Source organism: Grammomys surdaster, unplaced genomic scaffold, assembly GCF_004785775.1.
Source record: "Grammomys surdaster isolate TR1022 unplaced genomic scaffold, NIH_TR_1.0 193, whole genome shotgun sequence".
Taxonomy (NCBI): domain Eukaryota; kingdom Metazoa; phylum Chordata; class Mammalia; order Rodentia; family Muridae; genus Grammomys; species Grammomys surdaster.
This window is the reverse complement of record NW_021604638.1, coordinates 3,017,095-3,035,389: the sequence shown is the minus strand read 5'-3', so window position 1 is coordinate 3,035,389 and position 18,295 is coordinate 3,017,095.

Sequence of the window (18,295 nt, the reverse complement as noted above, 5' to 3'; positions counted from 1 at the left end):
TCATTATTCCTGTTGGAGAATCACACTCTGGCTTGCTTTGAACATTACACTTTAAAAACGAGGAGTTGAGGAGATAGCTCAGTGATAAAGAACACGTACTGCTCCATCAGAGGACTGGAATTTGGATCCCACATCTGCATCTAATAAATGCCTGTAACTACACCCCAATGGGATCCAGTGTTCCCTTCCAACTTTGATGGGTACCTATACACACATATTTGTATGTGTGCACACGTGAAATAAGCTAAATCTCTAAAAGGAAGAAAATATCACTGTAGATTAAATGATAAAGGGATATGAGGAAGGACTGTCAGGAAGTCAAGGTCAGAACCAGGGTCACTAACACATGGCTTCTGGCCCAGATGTGTTCCTTGGGTAGATTCCTTCAAAACCCCAGGTCTCATCTCGTCACATGTAAAATATGACGAGATCTGCCTTGTCGTCTTCACTGTGAAACGTAGGTGAAGCAATGCACATTACTACATATCTGGCTCATTGGTTTCAGTGAGTGTTATTATGGTCATAATATTAATTATTCCTATATAAGGTTTAAAGTGTATTGATGGGTTACTTAGATGTAATTAGGGCGATCTTGTTACTTGTCTAGAGGTTTTCAATTGAACTTCCAGGCTTCACTAGAGCTCCTAATTCAGGGCTTCCATCATTTTAAAACATGCCTATAAGTTCTGTTACTATGTCATGACCAGGCTATCAGGAGATTTAGCCTTTCATGAAATGCTAGTAATTTACTGACATACAAATACACACGCACATGCGCGCGCACACACACACACGTCTGGAATTCTACAGTCAAATCAAGTTATCTTTTTGTTTCTGAGAAAGAAATGTGTTTGTCAGCAAACAGGGATCTTCTAGGGTGGTACAGACACAGTGGATGCCTGCTGGGATGGAAGAGTCATCCCAGCTTAGAGTAACACTTCCTTGTGATACAATAAAACCCACACCAGAAAGGAAAAATGACAGTCCCAAAGCCTGAGCCACAAGTGGATGTTGTGATCTTCTGGTCCCAGGAATCAAAACGCTCAGGGTCATCTGTGCAACCTTTGTAGCAGGAGCCACAATTCCAGGAAAATTAACTGAAAAAAGCAGAGTGGGATGTACTGGTGTGTTTATCCCTAGTTCCGGAGAGTGAAGTATCAGAAACAGCCTTACTACCCAACACAAGCCCATGAAATACGATACCCAGATAGCACAAAGCCAAGACAATGAGATTATATCCCAGATAGCTTCTCTGTTGCTGTCATAAAACACTGACCAAAAACAACTCGGGGAAGAAAGGGCTATTTCATCGTATACTTCCAGGTCAAAATCCGTCATTGAAGGAAGTAGGGATAGGGACTCAAGGGGGAAAGACGAAGCAGAGGCTGCAGAGGAACACTGCTTACTGTTCCTGTGGTTTGCTCATCTTGCTTTCTTACACACCTCAGGACCACCTGCCCAAAGATGTCCCAACCTTCAGGGATCAGGAACTTTCTATACCAATCACCAACCAAGAAAATGCCTCCTCTGGCCAATCTGATGGAGGTAATTTCTCAATTGAAGTTCCCTCTTCCTTTCTACCAGGTTGACAAAAACTAAGAGCATAGACGATAAATATAGAAAGTGTTCACATATAGGAAATGGGCAGAGAATGTGAGATCTGCCATGATCTGCTGGGATCTCCTGGGATCTGCTGGGATCTGCTGGGATCTGCTGGGATCTGAGCTACTACTTTGGGAGCATTTTCTGCAGGCAGACACCAGGAGTAACATACACGTAGCTAAGGGCACTAACAAAAGACAAAACAGTGACAACTGTTAAACAACTTCAATTAGTGGATAATTAATTGCCTCTAAGTGACGAGTCTGTGAGTTAAATTTTTATTTTGTCAATATGAGTCTCTCAATTTTTCAGTGTTGAGCCTGGCCCTAGTCTGGTTTCTGTAGTCACCTGCACACAGGAGATACACGTACATTCACACAGATATGCACATACAGATAAAACCAAATTAAATAAATCTGTTTTTTAAAGCAAGACAGAGGCAGCCACACGTGGAGTTAGTTATCAGAGTGAAGCCTACAACTGGGGACTTCAGCCCCAAATATCAAGAAAGACACGGTAATGACCAAAACCTCAAAGAGCCCAAATCCAGTATGTCCAGGAGCCGCACAATCAAGGAAAGTTCACCTTTTGGCTTCCGTTGGCCAGGACCCAATGGCAACCAGAAGATCACAATCCAGTACAAATGAGTTTTGACACACGGCTGTTTGCTCACTGGGTCAGCATTCTGTATCTCTCCCCACTGAGACCTGAGTAGTTTTCTACCTTAAAGTGACTTTGAAGAGTCACCTCTCATCAGAAAGAGATGCAACGGCCACGCAAAACGGGTCCTTCCTAACCAGAAAGCACTATTGGGTGACTTCATGCTTACATCTGACGTTTATTCCTGAGTGTTGTGAGCTTTGGGGTTCGTGGGTTTGTGTTCTCTGTCACCACATTGCTGTTCCCCATTAAGACTACAGTAGCTTTGACATTCCCACTGACCTGCCTGCCTGCTAAAGTGGATCATTCGATGATTGTGTGAGATATTTATAATTGAGGGCATCCTGTTTTCTCTGTGGTGACAGGAATCACTTGGAAGTGAAGAATTTCCAAGACTTATCACCGTTATGAAGAGAAGTTGTTAGGAACTCAGAAACCAGGGAAACCAGGTCCTTGCTCACAATCGGTGGATCCTTTTACCCAGTCTGCTTTTGATTAGGAAATGTATCCAGTAATATTTATGCAAACGAAGGCTTACATGGATGATGACTGCGGTAACGGATTTTTCTCTCATTCTCCAGAGTCGCAGCATCTTTCTCTCATATCCCACCCAGTGGTCCATCCCACTGACACGCCTGGCTGAGCCTGACGTTTCTTACATTGTACAAGATCTTCATTTCAGCAGCTCCTCATGAATGTCGTGCCTTCTGCTGACCAGTTGCAAACTCCCCTTCCTTTTAAAGTCTACTTAATGTTACACAAATGATCCGAGGGCAGATTGCAGGAGGAACCGGGCATTTCCTTTGATCTTTAAATCAAATTTAGAATTTTACAGGGTAGTAGTACCCCTTCCAGCAAAACCCATCAGCTTAATAACGTGAAATTTTCTGCAATAAATCCGCAATAAATCCAGACTATCCACCAAGGAAGGTAAGCTTTACTGACTGTTCAATAGTCCCCAACGAGGACTTAAGATGCTGGTATAAAATAAAACTGAGCACAGGAAGATGTGGGAACAGCAGTAGGTGACCAGAGCGGACAGCTGAGGAAGCAAATAGAATGAGGGGAAGATAAACACGCCAAGAAGCAGAAACTGGAGAGGGGGAGACGGGTGATGAGGTACAGAGAGGTGAGCCCAAGAAATGAACAAAGGAGAATAAAGAAGAGCTATGGGAAAGGACAAGACAGTCATTCTTGTCTGGCTGTATCAGGAGACTCAGAATCACTAGATGCATAAGCCTTCCCGCTGAGGAATCCAGGGGAGGAGCTTTGGGGGTGAAGAGCCGTAACTACACCCTGCTGTGTCTCTGTGTGTGCCGGTTACAATGGTTACAAAGCAGACTATCCCGGCTCTCACTGGGATTTCCAAGCAGATGCTGAGTACTGGCCAAGCAAATTCAACACACACATACATCCCTTCATTTCTCTTCACTGGAGACAAGGGTTCATGTAGCCCAGGATAGCTTCAAACTTGCCAGGTCTTAAACTCCTGATCCTCCTGCCTCTACCTCCGAGTTCTGGGATTATAAGTGTGCTCTGCTATGCCCGCGCCTATTTATGAGGTACATAGGGGTGGAGGAGGGGGAGGGTCTTCCTGCACGCAGGGAAAGCACTCACCCAACTGAAATCCCTCTGGAGCCCTTCCATTTCATAGTGGTTCTGTTAATGAAGGACAACCTTGTCTTTAGGAGGCACACGTAGATACCTGCTTGAGAAGGAGCTTGTAACAACCAGAGTTAAGAACAGCAAAGAGAAGCATGATGTGGTAACTCTCACTCTCACAACTAAAGTCAAATGCCAGCTGTGTTCCGTAGCCGCCAGCATCTTTTTACTTTTTTAATTTTGAATTAGTTATCCATGCATATATGAAATTGGGAAGGTTCATGCTTTTGTTTTGCTTTGTCTTCCAATAAAGATTTTTGCCTCCTCGAAACAGCAGAAATTCTATCAGCTTCCTACATACCGGTTTTTAATTTGAGACTATTCTGGTATTTTCCACAGACCTCCCCATTATCTCTCTTCCTTTGCATCTACCTAACTCGTTGGAATTAGCTGCTTGGCCGCCATTAGCAGAGCTCAGAATGCTGATACCACAGCTCCGTATCTGCTTCCTATCCACTGCTACAGCAATTACCATGAACTTGGGAACTCAAAACCACACCAGTTTCTTACCTTAAGAGCAATGGTGCCCGTGTAACCCGTCTCCTCGATACTGACTGTGATTACAGATTACAGTATGGAGCTATGAGGCTATACAGGGTACAGGCCAACCTGAGCTGTAGACTTGTGGTGGTTTGAATATGCTTGGACCATGGAAAATGTTGTTATTAGAAGGTGTGGCTTTGTTGGAGAAAGTGTGTCACTGTGTAGCAGGATTTTGAGGTCTCCTAGGCTCAAGCTCCACCCACTGTACAAGAGACCCTCCTCCCGGCTGGTAATAAAACTCAGTCTCCTCTTGGTTGCCTGCAGAACAGAGTCTCCTTCTGGCTGCCTTCTATTTCAAGATGTAGATCTCTGAGCTCCTCTTCCAGCACCAAGTCTGCCTGCAAGATGCCATACTTCCCCCCATGATGATAATGGACTGAACCTCTGAAATTTTAAACCAGCCCCAATTAAATGTTTTCTTTTGTAAGAGTTGCCCTGGTCATGGTATCTCTTCACAGCAAGAGAAACCCTAACCAAGACAGGACTTGAGACCCTTTTTCCAAAATCATATACACATACTCACACACTACGGAGGGAGAGCGAGAAAGAGAGAGAGAGAGACAGAGAGACAGAGAGACAGAGAGACAGAGAGAGAGACAGAGATATAGAGACAGAGAGACAGAGATATAGAGACAGAGAGACAGAGATATAGAGACAGAGAGAGAGAGAGAGAGAGAGAGAGAGAGAGAGAGAGAGGAGATCTTATGGCTCTGGAGGCCAGAAATGCCAGTTGTGTCTGATGAGCTGTCGAGGTGCTGGCTGGAGTGTATACTTCCCTGAAGCTGGGAGGGAAGAACATATTTCCTTGCCTTCTGCAGCTCTTGAAGGCCATTTGCATTTTTGATGTATGGCCTGCTCCTCCATCTTAATTGCTAATAGTGGCAAGCCTTCCAAATTGCTCTCTAATACCCCTCCTTCCCTCTTACAGACTCATTGGTTTACAATGAAAACCATGGATGCTTTACATGGAACCCACCTAGATACTGGATGAGTCAGCCTCCCTCCATCTCCACTCCCTCCCATCTCTGTAGCCATTAAACTTCACTACCTCTCCAGTCCATCTTACCTTGATACACTTCCAACTCCAGAGGATTAGAGCATGGGTATTTTTGGAGGCATTATTCCTTCACCTTGCTACAAACTCCACCCTCAAAATGAAACACCAAAAACCCTTCAAGCATAAGTCTGTGGAAACTCTTCCTCACATAATCAGGAAAGCCGAGAGAAGCGTGGAGGCACACAAACTGTATTAGTCACTTCCCAGGTCTCTGTGATAAAATCGCTGAAGGAAATAGGGTTTGCTTTGGAACCATCACAGCTGGAGAGCAGAGCAGAGCTCAGAGAGGCTGAAGCTTCCAGCTTGTCAACATCTGGGATAGCCAGGGATCAGGACTTCTGCTCCTCATCTAACTTGATCCAGTCTTCCTTCCTCCCTCCCTCCCTCCCTCCCTTCCTTCCTTCCTTCCTTTCTTCCTTCCTTCCTTCCTTCCTTCCTTCCTTCCTTCCTTCCTTCCTTCCTTCCTTCTTTTCTCAGGAAAGCCTCTTTGGAAATGCCTACAGCATCCTGAGTTGTTTCTCCTAGGTAATTCGGAATTCAGTCAAGTTGGCAATGAAAATTAACCATCAACACCGGCAAGAACAGTGGAAGACTGGGTGGCCTTTTCTCACACCAGACACAGCTCATTCCAGGTTCCTAAGTTAACACTTGAGGTGTGCCACAGCACAATGCGCACACTTTCAATCCACTACCCCCCATATTTCTATTTGAAATTATTTAAAAGAAATTAGAGAAATTTGTCATAGTTCATATTTCTGTTTCTACGATTAAACATTATGACCAAAAGCAATTAAGGAAAGAAAGTGGTTTATTTTACTTTGTAGGATATAGTCCGTCTCTGTACCACTGAGGGAAACTGAGGCAAAAACTCAAGTCAGGAGCTTGACGCAGAAGCCACAGAGGACTGCATCTTGCAGTGTTCCTGGTTCACAGACAGTTTCCTCTCTTCCACAGCATAGGCCCACTGATCAGAGACAGTTACCGCCCACAATGAGCTGGACCTTCCTACATCAATTAACCATCAAAAAAATTACTCCCCAGACATCCCCATGGGTCAGTCTGATGGAGGCAACTCCTCAGTTAAGGATCTCTCTTTTCAGACTTGTCAAGCTAACTACCAAGATTAGCCAGCACAGAACCAAACTAGAATGTTCAGGTTTTTTAATTGTTCTCCCCAAAAGTAATCTATGAGACGAATTGTCTTTGTAAGTCATTTTGAATAAACTTACAGGGATGTATTGAAGAAAGCAAATAACTTAAGTACACCTTGAACTTTGGGCACAGAGGGAGAGGAATACATTATGTTTAAGATGGGACTTTAAAGTCAAAGCTTTTGAGGTTGTGTAGGGAAATGAATTAAGTACAACAACATTGCTGGCTGGCTGCTGGTGAGAGGCACTGCCTCTCTTTGCTTTTGTCAGTCCAGGGTTTGCATTTTCTTTGGTCAGATGCTCTCCATAACCTTGAGCTGTCATCAGAGCCTCCTGTTTGTGTGCTTTTGGGTTATGTAGCTGTCAAATGAAAATTATTATTCCAGACCCTGTTTCCCCTAGATGGGCAGAGAACACCTCAAAAGCCCTACTCTTGATTTGAAAAATCATTTGAGAAATGGTTCTCAAAGCGCATCTTGTCTCTATCAGAGTAATCACTTGCTTCTCTGATCAGGCTGGTTATCTGTCATGTGCTGGGAGCCTGCACCTCTCAATTGAATGTGGCAAGTCTCTTCTTGTCCCCCAACAAACCACATCCACTGGGACAATTTTTTAAAAATATATTGCCTGGGTTTCTCTGGTTAAAATATTCCACCGGCTTTCCATTGCCATCTGTACAGGAGCAGGAGCATAATCCACATGGGGACCTGGACCCTTCATCCCTCTTTGGCCACATCTTCTGCATGCTTGGTGGGCTTCTTGCTTTCTTTCTCCCTCAAGTCTTGTGCCATTTAGTTTCTTCTTGGCTGTTCCTCACTTCTCCCCCTCCCCCACTTTGTTACCAGCAAAGTCCTCGCCACTCCTAGGCTTAGTATTTAAGCATCAGGCACAGGAAGAAACTCTAACATGGGAATCTTCGTCTTGGGCTTTCTACATTGACTTAATATTTAACTTTCCACCATACTAGGTAAACAGACACTTAATTAGACCCACTTACCCAACCTCAAATCCTGAGCCGTCAATCAATAAGTTTAAGTAAATGAAAGATCTGAGCCTTGACTGTGGGCTCTCGGGGGAGACTGCTAGAAGTAATCTGGGGAGATCTTGCTTAGGGTTTCCTTGCTGTGTAATGTCTTTGTCTCTCTTTGGATCCGGGCAATCCTAGGCTCACAAAGTGAGTCTGGAAGCTTCCTCTTCTTGGAATTTTGGAGAGATCTTGTAAAAGCTTTGGTGTGTCAACACTTCCTTTCAAGGTAAAACTCAGCCCTGAAGCCATGTGGGCATCTCCTGGCTGAAAATTTTTTTGATTGCTGACTCAGTATCCTTATTTATTATTGATTTGTTCTATTTTTATATTTTTTCATGTTTAGTCTTGATCAGTTGCATGTTTCCAGAAATTTGCTCGTTTATTCCAAGTCAACTGATTGGTTGAGATATAACTTCTCATAACAGTCCCTTATAGAGTAGGTAGGTAGGTAGGTAGGTAGTTACGTGGAATCAGTTCTATTATCGTCTCATTTCTGATTTTATTCTCTCACGTCTGTCTACTCTTCTAGTCCCAAAGTAAGAAAGAGAAGAAAGAAGACTCTTTTCTCTTTATACTACTCCCCGCCTCGTACTATTCCCCCACTGGATTTGTTTCCACTGGAATCTTTGTTTCTCTCCTGCTAACTTCAAGCTTAGTTTCTGTTTCTTTGAGGAGCACAGTTAACTTGTATCTGATTCTGAGGTTTCATTTCTTTTACTTTGAGACACTGTTTCTTTTTTCTTTCAAAAATATTTTTAATATTTTAGGTGAATGTGTGTGCCTGAGGATGTGTGTGCATCACATATTTACAGGTGCCTGTGGACTTTGGAGGAAGTCAGATTTCCTGGAAGCAAAGGTACAGGCAGTTGTGAGCTGCAAAGATATGTGCTGGGAAGCAAACCCCAGGGCCCGAGTGAGCAGCAGGCGCTCTTAACCAAGGAACCATGTCTCCAGCCCCAGGCCTGAGTCTTCGTCAGTGTTGACATTTAGTCTAAATGTTTCACTTAATGCTTTTTTAAAAAACTGGGGATCTTGCAAGTTACACTTTAATTTCTACATTTGTTCAAGTGTTTTATAAATTCTCATGATTTCTTCATCAACCCTCAAGTTCACAGTTCAAGGCTCAGCTGGCCCTGTTCTGAATTTATTCAACTGTTAGACTAGATTAGATTTATTCAACTGTTATAAGAAAATGTACATGGTGTGACTTCAGTCACTTCCACATGCTATTTATGTGTTAATATGCTATCTCGGCTAGTTGATCAGCTATTAAATAAACCTCAAAAAAGCAAATTGTGTTTACAAAATCGAAGCACAGAAATCTGTTGTAGAAATATACATCAACACTAGACAATGTCACACAAAATTAAGGAGGAAATCACATTTGCAGCTGGACTGAAAAATACAATACTTAGGAAAGAACTTTAATCAAGGATGTAAAATGCTCATTCACTAAAAACTAGACAATACTTGGGAATGGGATTAAAGAAGACACAGTGACTGAAAAGGCATTCTGTTCTCATGAACCTAATATCCTTAAAATTCCTAGAAAATGCTCTACAGATAGTTACTGTCACAGTCATATTATCGTTTTGTGGAAATAGAAAAATATATAAAATTTTTATAAAACAGCCAAAGGTGTAGAATCATCATTACTGATTTTATAATACTCTAGAAAATGAGCTGTAATAATAACACAGTGTGTATGTGCGTGTGTCTGTATGTGTGTATGTGTGTATTTGTGCATGTGTACGCCTACCTATGTGTCTGTCTGTGTGTGTGTCTGTATGTGTGTATGTGTGTATTTGTGCATGTGCATGCCTACGTATGTGTCTGTATATGTGTGTGTGTCTGTATGTGTCTGTGTGTGTGTGTGTGTGTGTGTGTGTGTGTGTGTGTACAGAGAGGTCCATATCTATAAATTCCAGCACTTGGGAGGAGAAGGCAGGAGGATCATGCATTCAAGGCCAGCTTTGGATATACAGTCATTATTTTAAAAAAATAAACAAAAATTCCTATTTACATAGATAGTAGAACAAAGTGAAATCTCATAAATAAAGCCACTTACACGTATGTATTCATCAGATCTTCAACTAGGTATCAAAAAAACACAATGACACACACAGAGGCTCCGGGTTCTTTAACAATTTTTGGACAATATTTTTATCACAGATAACATAAGCCAAAGAGTGAGGTTACAACTTTGTCTCCTAACATGCCCAAGAGTCAGTTCAAACTATATTTTTTTAATTCATAGAAACATAGATGGTATTCGTCAGAGGCCAGGTTTGAAGAGGGGAGACATGGAGCTGCCACTCAGAGGACATGAAAGCATGGTTACACAAAGGCATTGTTCTGTACAGCTCTTGCCTGTTCCACAGTGTGCACACACTGTGCACATAAAGCCTGCTACAAGTGCCAACGTCATCGTAAGTATCCTTGCCATAGGTAAGAGTTCGTTCACTCATCCATTCAGTAATCTTGTCATCTAGCCATCAGGCCTTTCCCCAGTGTCTGCTCTCCAGATACTTATCTAAGTTTCTAGGTGAATCTCTCAGGAATCTAAAGCTGGGAACAACCCATCTACCTGTAAGAATGGAACCAAGAAGACACTGAGCACGCAGGCTGTCCTGCAGAGAACCCATCAGTCTGGATTACTTAATAATAATACCTGTCAGCAAACTTGAAGTCTATCTTTCGGCTCTGCTGGAGTCAAGCTCGAATACGGGGTGCACATATCTGTGTGTGCTTTTTCTTATGTCATGAGTGGAGAATAGATGGAGTGGTTTGATTCAGACTTCTCAGCATACACATTTTTAAATGTGTAAACGCTATAATTATAATTCTTACTATTATTAGCAAGGTTTATGAAAGAGTGGAGTGTGTGGGTGATTCAGGCATATGGTTCAAAACAACTCAAGCCTTACTTATAGCCCTGGGTGTTCGTGGGCACTATTAGCATCATAAATCCAAACAAAGGACGCACTACCACCTCTTGTTGGCTCTAATATGTTTGAAATAATAGATCTTGTAAATGAGCTGATTTATATTTTACGTTTAAAATTATATTTATCAAGACAGGAAAATTAGAAATGATATAAAGATAGTAACACAGATAAAAAGCTGCATTGATGCAACGTGACTATTTCAATTGACTTCCTCCATATAAATTCCTGTACTTTGGACTTGGGTCAAAACACATAAAAGTTTTGTACCCTTTGAAATAATAAATTATATCATACTTTAATAGTATCATGTATTTTTGTGTTTTGTGGTATTTTTATTTAAGTCTTTAAGAATATCACGCAATATGCTTTGATTACATTCATCAATATATATTCATATATATTCTTGAATATACAGCCTTCCACTGGAGTGTGATTGACTTACCATGAGCTACACTCTCAAAGAAAAACTTACTCTCTGAACTTCACTTCCTAGGACACAGCTCTGCCTGATTCCCTAGAAGCCTGATGCCACCCAGGACAACCAGATGCCTGCAGCCATCAGGGACTACAAGATGACTTGAAGTCCCAGAAGTCTACTACCACCAGGTACTACCAACCCAGCCAATATCAAAGACAACCAGACAAGTAAAGGCCAGTGCAAGAACACAATCAACAAAAGCCAGGGCAATATGGCACCTTTAGAACCCAAGACTCCTACGACAACAAATACTAGATATCCTAACACACCTGAAGAACAAAACAGTGACCTTAAAGCTCATCTTATGAAGATGGTAGAGGCTTTAAAAAGGAAAGTAAGTCCCTTAAAGAAATGCAGGAAAATACAATCAAACAGGGGAAGGAAACGAATAAGACTGTTCAAAACCTGAAAGAGGAAATAGAACCAATAAAAAAAAAACCCAAATGGAGGCAACCCTGGAGATGGAAAACCTAGGAAAGAGAACAGGATCTACAGGCATAAGCATTACCAACAGAATATAAGAGGCAGAAGAGAGAATTTCAGGTGTAGAAGATACACTGAAGAAGTTGATACATCAGTCAAAGAAAGCACCAAGTTTAAAAAGTTTCTAACACAGAACATTCAGGAAATTTGGGACACTAGGAAAAGACCAAACCTAAGAATAATAGGAATAGAAGGTGAGGACTCCCAGCTCAAAAGCCCAGAAAATATCTTCAACAAAATCATAGAAGAAAATTTATTTAACCTAAAAAAGAGACAGCTGTGAACATGCTAAAAGCTTAGAGAACATCAAATAGATTGAATGAGAAGAGAAAATCTCCCGCTACATAATAACCAAAACACTAAATTACAGAACAAAGAAAGAATATCAAAAGCTGCAAGGGGAAAAGGCCAAGTCACATGACAAGACAGACCTATTAGAAGGAAGGGAGGGAGGGAAGAAGAGAGGGAGAGAGGGAGGGAGGGAGGGAGGGAGGGAGGGAAGGAAGGGGGAGAGAGGGAGAGGGAGAGAGGGAGGGAGGGAAGGAAGAAAGAAAACTTACTCTCTCCCAGCAGTTGTCAACTCCCAATGGCTCCCTGGCTAGGAATGGGACTTTGTGTCCCTCTCCCCTCTCCTTGGTGGCATTTTTTTTCTGATTTGAGTTTGGACAAGTCTTGTGCATGCAGTCACAACTGATATGAGTTAATGAGTGCCATTCCTTGTAGTCTTCCATCGCAGGTGGCTGGCTTTTACTGGACAAGTCCTGACATCCATAAAGATCCCTGAGACCCGGGCAGTGGTGATGCATGTCTTCAATTCCAGCACTTGGGAGATAAAGGATAAAGCAGGTGGATTTCTGAGTTTGAGGCCAGCCTGGTCTACAGAGTGAGTTCCAGGACAGCCAGGGCTACACAGAGAAACCCTGTCTCAAAAAAAAAAAAAGGAAGAAAGGAAGAAAGGAAGAAAGGAAGAAAGGAAGGAAGGAAGGAAGGAAGGAAGGAAGGAAGAAAGAAAGAAAGAAAGAAAGAAAGAAAGAAAGAAAGAAAGAAAGAAAAGGAAAAAAGGAAACATCCCTGATCCTCAGGGGGAGAGAGGGAGATTGATATGTCCCATCTAGGGCTGAGAATTCTTCAGTCTCTTGACCACCTTGGCCGGGTTGTGGGTCTCTGTGTTTGTCATGACCTGCTACTAACAAAAGCTTCTCTGACAAGGGTTGAAAGATGTATTTATCTATGGGTATACCAACAAATCACTAGGAATTGTCCGTTGAGCTTAGAAATAATACTGGGTGCTCTCCTAGGGCCTATGATCTGTCCAGACACAGGTTCCTTGCTCAATAATGGTGAATGAATGTTTTGCAAGCAACTATATTTGTATACCACATATATGCAGTGCCAGCAGAGTCCAGAAAATAGCGTCAAATACCCTTGTAATTAGAGTTCTGGATGACTGTGAGCCACTGTGGGAGTGGGATGCTGAAAACCGATCCGGGATCTCCTGCAATAGCAGCAAGTGCTCTTTAACCACGGAACCATTTCTCCAGGACTCATCATGTGCACAGCCGTCAAAGCCCTGACAACACAGAGCCTGCGACTTCTCCCAAATGTATATAGCGTGTAAATAAGACACAAGCAACATCAAAAGCAGCATGATTTGTGTGTCTCATAACCATTGCTGTTTTCTTTTTAGCATGAAAATGTGGGATGTGGCTGCACATATATCATCCTGGCCACCAGGGTGAGTGTGGTCCTCGTTAGAGCTCTCCTTTCTTTGCACCTCCGAGGGCTTTCTGCCATTGCTGTGTGGACCACTGACAGTACTTCATACTTTGTTTCTGACAGCACAGTCAACAGAAGAAATGAAAGCCTTCTTCTAAGTTCCTATCCTGCCTCCTTCCTTCCTTCATCCTTGACACTGAAAGTTTTTGGATGCTCCTCTGAACCATGGTGGTCAGGAGACAACTTCGGGTGCTATTCTTATCCAAATAGGAACTTACCAAATAGGTGAGGCTGGCTGGCCAGCCCTTGTCACTGCTACACCAGTGCTGGGATCACAAGTGAATGCTGCTATGTGTGTCCCCAGATATGGTTTTCAGTTGTGGGAGTGGGGGGAAGTTACTCTTATAGGGAAGAGCCAATAAAGGACCCCACCCCAGTGTTGCTCCTCTATCTCACAGTGTGTCTAATTGGCAGGTCTATTTCTCTGATGTCTTCTCCACTAGCCTGAATATTTATTCTTGGTGGATGACCACGCTGTGAAAATTGTTACAACTTCGAAGATACTCAAGTCACTGGTAACAAAGTCTCATTTAACTGTGTTGGGATTCGTGACAGCTTTGATCAAACTTGTACATCATTTATTCTTCTTAATGAACATCAGATTTTACTGCTAGCCTTTGGAGAAATAGGAATTCCCCTGAGATTGTGATTGCAACCATTTTAAGGCTGCACATTAACTTAGGAAGCCTTTCTCTTTGTAGAATACTAAAATCTACTGTTCAGGAATGTGTCTTTCCATGCCACGGTTTGTTATTCCTTGACTTCAGAAAGTCTTTCCACGTCTTTAGTATTAAACACACATTTCTCTTAGTTTCGGGAGAGATTCTATCGATAAATCAAGTTTAATAAATGTACAGTCTTTATGTGATATACAAAGACAGTCGCTCACGTGCAGTTACTTTACACATAATCCTTTTTTAAAAAAACCAACTGCTTCTCTTTCTTTTCGTGGACATCCAAATGATTCTCTTCAGTATTCCAGAGAGACAAGCTTACCAACTGCTAGTGACAGTTTACCCAATCCCTTGTGGTTGTACTGAGATACGTAAAAGCAGACCGTTGACTGAGAAGAATGCAAACGGTTCTTAAAGAAGTGGGCAGTAGAATTGTGGGGAGATGGTTCAGTGAGTAGAGCACTCACTGCACAGGCATGAGGACCTGAGTTCAGATCCCCAGCTCCCACATAAAAGGTTGGGTACAAAGACACCACACTATCTTCCCCAGTGGTAGATATGCAAAGGTTGATAGATCCTTGGTGCTTAGTAGTCAGGCAACCTAGCCAAATGGATACGTTCCAGGCACAATGAGAGACGCCACCTCAAAAAATCAGGTAGAGGGTGACTGAGGAAGAAAAGACACATGATGTCGACCTCTGACACATGAACACACGCAGCTGACAGCACACACACTCTATATGGGCAGAAGACAGAAATTTGCATGCTATAAAGTCACGTACCACACCTATCAGGCAAAAATCCAAAGATTCTAGAGTGTACCATGCTGGTGAGAGAGGTAAAATCTGTTAACTTCAAAAGTTAGTGGTGAGATCCCAAAAGAAAACCCAGCATATACAAAATTTTCAGTATCTGTGGAAATACATGCAATGAATGCTCTTCACCGTGTCGAGCGAGATTCATCACAAAAAATGAAAAACTATATTCAAAAAGTAAACTTTAATTTAGTTCTGTAAGGATAGAAACAATCTCTGCTCCCAAGCCTTGGTCTCCTTGTCTGCGTCATGTTGTTTAAAGTATCTGTTTAGGAAATATATGTTTCATTCTGGCAACACCCTTATATAACAGTCTATAATCTTGTAAAAGTTTTAAAACCTTGAAATTAGAATACTTTCTTATTGGTCCTAGTGTTGGTTTCACTGAATTCAACATGACTGTCAATCATTTTGACTTGCACATTTTGTTACTTTTTAGCTTAGTGAAGTTTCTCTTATAGGTGTGTATACAGACATATACAAAACCCACACACATGTGCACACCCATGTCTGATATCAGACTGACTGTGCCAGCATTCCCCTGTTCTGTAATTCTTACTGTGTACATTTCCTGGACATAAACTCATGTCTCACTTTTTTTCATTCTTCAGTTCAATTTCCCTTTCTTTGCCTTGGAATTATGGGGGAATTCCTGAGTTGGCTTCGTCGCAATAATCCTGTCTTGGCAACAACTTTATACTCTCAGTTTTAAATGTTTCCTCAAGTTTTTAAGATGGAGAAACAGAATAAAACAGCAAAGGCTTTAGATAAGGACGTACAAGTCTACGAAGTGTTGGCACCAAGAGGGAAAAAGTCTATCTCAGCCTCAAATGACTGGAGCTTCCAGGACAGAGTGTGTGTGAGTTAGGGGACTGTCCCAGTGGGCTCTTGTCTCTCAGTCTGAGTTTCTTATTGTTTTCCAGTCCTGTGTGTCACCTCCCACCTCTACCCCCTCCCCACCCCGCCCTATCCCCAACACCTCCCACCCCTGCCTTCCAACTCTCTTTGGTAAATATTTTGTCTAGTTCTTCCCAAAGGGATCATCTACTTCCTACAACTATTTACGGGAAAACATGTATTCCTAGTTTTGCTTGGATGTAGGAGACCCTTTTTTGTATTATATTTCTGTCCCTATTATAGGTCACTCGAACAAGGAAGACAAAATCCACTTGTTCTCCGTCATATGTGAGTTCTAGTTTATTATGCTTGCATCATGCATATAAGTGCTGGGGTGTAGGTGTGGGCTGTGGAACTAGAGTAGAGAGAAAAATAGTTACAGGCATTGAGGAATGGGACAAATAGGACACATGACACTTGAAAGTGGAAAGGAGGGGCACAGAGGGAGAAGAAGGGGTCAAGGAGGAAAAGGGGACCAGGGAAAAGAAGGAGATATACAATCAACTAAAAGTAAACACACTCTGTTTTAAAATAATATAATAAACCCAGTATTAAAAGAGCTAATTGCTTTTTAAAATCTCAGTGCTATTCTTAGAAACTAAACGTTCCAACGTTTTTCAAGTCCACATTTTGCCAAGGCCTTAGTGATAAACGCTTGACAGCCCGTAGGTCTGTTGGAGTCATTCATTCATTTTATCAGCAATTAGGCCAGGAAGCCATGCCTACCGCATGCCAGGCCCGCCTCCCATCAGTGGATCTTCCTTCTGCTCAGCCTAGCTCTGGGGACGTGCTATTCAAGCAAATCTTAATGCGAGCAGTTTGTTTCTTTGTTTGTTTCTTTGTTTGCTTTAAATTTAGGTATTCTGGGTTTTTTTTTCCAACCAGCTTTTTCTTAAAGAGATGTGTCTTCTGAGTCTTCAGGACTGTTGATTAGTTAAAACTTCGGTAGCTCTTAGAGAAACTACTCAGTGTGAGTTGCTTCCAAGCACCTACATAGGGTCTTACTGCCCCTTGTAACTTCGTGTCCAGGGAAGAATGCCTCTTTTGGCCTCCTCAAACACATGGTAAACACACACACAGAGCGAGAGAGAGAGAGAGAGAGAGAGAGAGAGAGAGAGAGAGAGAGACAGACAGAGAGACAGAGAGACAGAGAGAGACAGAGACAGAGACAGAGACAGAGAGAGAGACAGAGAGAGACAAAGAGAGAGAGAGGAGAGAGACATCTATACAGAGAGACAGTCACATACAGAGAGACACACAGGCACACATGCAGAGACACAGTCACACATAAATAAAAAGATTTAATCTAGTCTTTGCTCTACTTTCTGATTAAAATATTCAAAACACTTAACATGCAGGATCCCTTCCAGAGGTCTAGGGTTGCTCCTATTTTATTTCTCAGTGTTTGTGTGATGGGAGGATTGTGGCGGTGGCATCCATGTGTGTGCATACTTGTGGATGTTCATGGAGGCCAGAAGTTGACATCAGGATGTCTTCCTCAGTGTTCCACCTGATCTTTTGAAAAAAGGTCTCTCACTGAATCTAGAGCTTGCTGGTTAGACACGGCTGGCTGACCAGCAAACAAGGGATCTTCCTGTCCCTGCTGTCCCTTGTCCAGCTTTTCCGTGGGTTCTAGGGATCTGAGGGCAGTTCTCTCATGTCCGAATATCAATCACTTTACACTCTGAGCCACCTCCCTCACCCCTTATTTTTGTTACTATCTTCCTTTTCAGTCAGTTCCAGAGGATTCTAGAACTCCACCAGATGTTGCCCAGCTGATGATAGCTGATTTGTTACAACCTGATATTTCAGGAATGAGCACCACCTCTCCATGAAATCAACAAACACTCTCAGATGACATAACAGGCAGCATGTCCAGTGTCTGTGGGACAAATATCTGACAAGAGCCACAAAATACACACTCCATTTCAAAATAGAAAAGATGGCTTCAGAGTGAAATTCATGTCCTTGAGGTAGACATGCCCAGGTAGCAAACCTATTAAAGTCTTTTACCGCCACAGTCTACAAGAGAGGTGGGCAGATGGAGACAAAGGACCCTGGAGTAAGGGTGTGTGTGTGTGTGTGTGTGTGTGTTGGGTTTTGTTTTTGTGATGCAATTCTTCCATATCTCTTCAATGCTATTGTTAGAACCTGAAATTTAAAACCTTTTAGGAGTAAAAATGTTGACAATATCTCAGCGAATATCTTGTAATGAAATGATTTTGTAGCCATGCATGTATTTAATGGCCAAGAATTTGTGCTGTGTTTGTGACATATTAGGCACTCTTCTGGGTGCTCCCGACAAAGCCGTTAACAAGAGCACGAGTATGATTTTAGTTTATATGAGGAAGAAAGAGCCAAAGCTTTGAGTGGGTGGGTCTATGTACAGATGTGAATGTGTGGATGCATGGATGATTGGCAGTCAGACAGACAGGCCTGCAGACAGACAGATGTTTGGAAGGATGGGTAAATAAATCATTAGGTGAATATATGGATAATATGGAGGGGGAAGGAGGGAGGGG